The sequence below is a fragment of the Nicotiana sylvestris genome, chromosome 4 (assembly GCF_000393655.2).
Source record: "Nicotiana sylvestris chromosome 4, ASM39365v2, whole genome shotgun sequence".
Classification (NCBI taxonomy): domain Eukaryota; kingdom Viridiplantae; phylum Streptophyta; class Magnoliopsida; order Solanales; family Solanaceae; genus Nicotiana; species Nicotiana sylvestris.
In genome coordinates, this window is record NC_091060.1 from 104,504,275 (window position 1) to 104,505,896 (window position 1,622).

A 1,622-nucleotide genomic window follows, 5' to 3' on the forward strand; every position below is an offset into this window, starting at 1 on the left:
ACAATTTTTTCCGTTTCTAAAATAAACTTGATATGATTTGGAATTTTGGATTTAGCCTTTGTTTTTTGGATAGAGAGAAGGTAAAAAGTTGGAAAGTGAAAATGAATTTATATTCTTACTTTTGTTTAGATTTTAAAAAAAAAAGAGAAATTCTCTTTACTTGCTTGGTTTGACATAGGAAAAAGGATGAAGGTCTTATCATCTAGCAATGGATTGAGGTGAGAATTTAGGATTGACAATAATAATTTTCTTAGCTCGTTTGGGTGTACGACAAAAGGAATTAAATTTCACACTAACCTAATTTATCGCATTTTGCTATCTCCGTCATGTCCTTGACTACTAGCTGTCACGCCTCCTTTTTCAGTTGCACCCCCGCTAAGAAGCAGTGTAGAAGGGAGTTTTTCCAATTAAAGGACAATCGAAACGAGATTTTATTTAAAGATTCAGAGTCGCCACTTGGGAGATTTGTGGTATCCCAAGTCACCGGTTGAATCCTGAATCGAGGAAAAGAATGACTCTGTTTAACAGTCTGCGCACCAGAAATCCGGATAAGGAATTATGTTAACCCGGGAGAAGGTATTAGGCATTTCCGAGTTCCGTAGTTCTAGCACGGTCGCTCAACTGTCATATTCGCTTGTTTATCTGATTTTTAATACATGTTGAATCTGTGTGCAAATTTTAACTGTGTACCACTTTTATTATTTTTATTTTTACCGAGAATTGTAACATCGTGAAAATACATCTCGAACCACGTCACATCAATGCACCCGTGGTTATTGACACATTTCGACTCTGTTGAGATTTGGATTTGGGTCACATAAATGTGCACCCGAGTTTAAGAAGATAACATTATTAAATACGCGCCTAAAGCGACTAGCGTATCATTATTTTAGGTAAGGCCGCGAAATTTGCTAAACGGTCCATCCTGAAGTCTAAGTAATTTTACCAACATGTGTAGAGGTTTGCATCTTGTGTACTTTTGTTTATCGAGGCTCGTCTCATTCATTTTTTTTAAAAGGAATTTGCAATGTCGTGGAAATGCATCTCGAACCACGTCACAATCAATGTACCCGTGATTAGCGACACATTTCGACTTCGTTGAGATTTGGATTTGGGTCACATAAATGTGCACCCAAGTTTATGAAAATAACTTTATTAAAACATCGCCCTAAAAAGCCACTACGCGTTTTTAACTTTGCGCAGCCATGGAAAATTCACTAAATGGTACACCTTGATTTCTAAAGGATTAAAGTTAATTAAGGGAGGGCCATAATTGTTGTCCTGGCTAATATAGCACATCTTAAACCAATTGAAAGAGTCTGATTAATTAAGGTGAGCTTAAAGGAATTCTAATTATTTTTAGGCTAATGTTCAAACTAACTTAATAACTATTGGGTTTGTGTTAAATTGAAGCTAAGCGTGCAGCTGAAATGGCATTGGGTTGGCAGCTGGCCCAAATGAGTTGCAAGGTTATACATTCCTTATTTCATAATGGCCTTGTGGCTTAAACAATTATCGAAATGACTCATTAACAGAATAATTCATAACCAATATCAGCACAACCAAACAAATATTATATGACATCATTCAAAATCTCAAGTTGGTTCGCCTCTGTTTTCGTC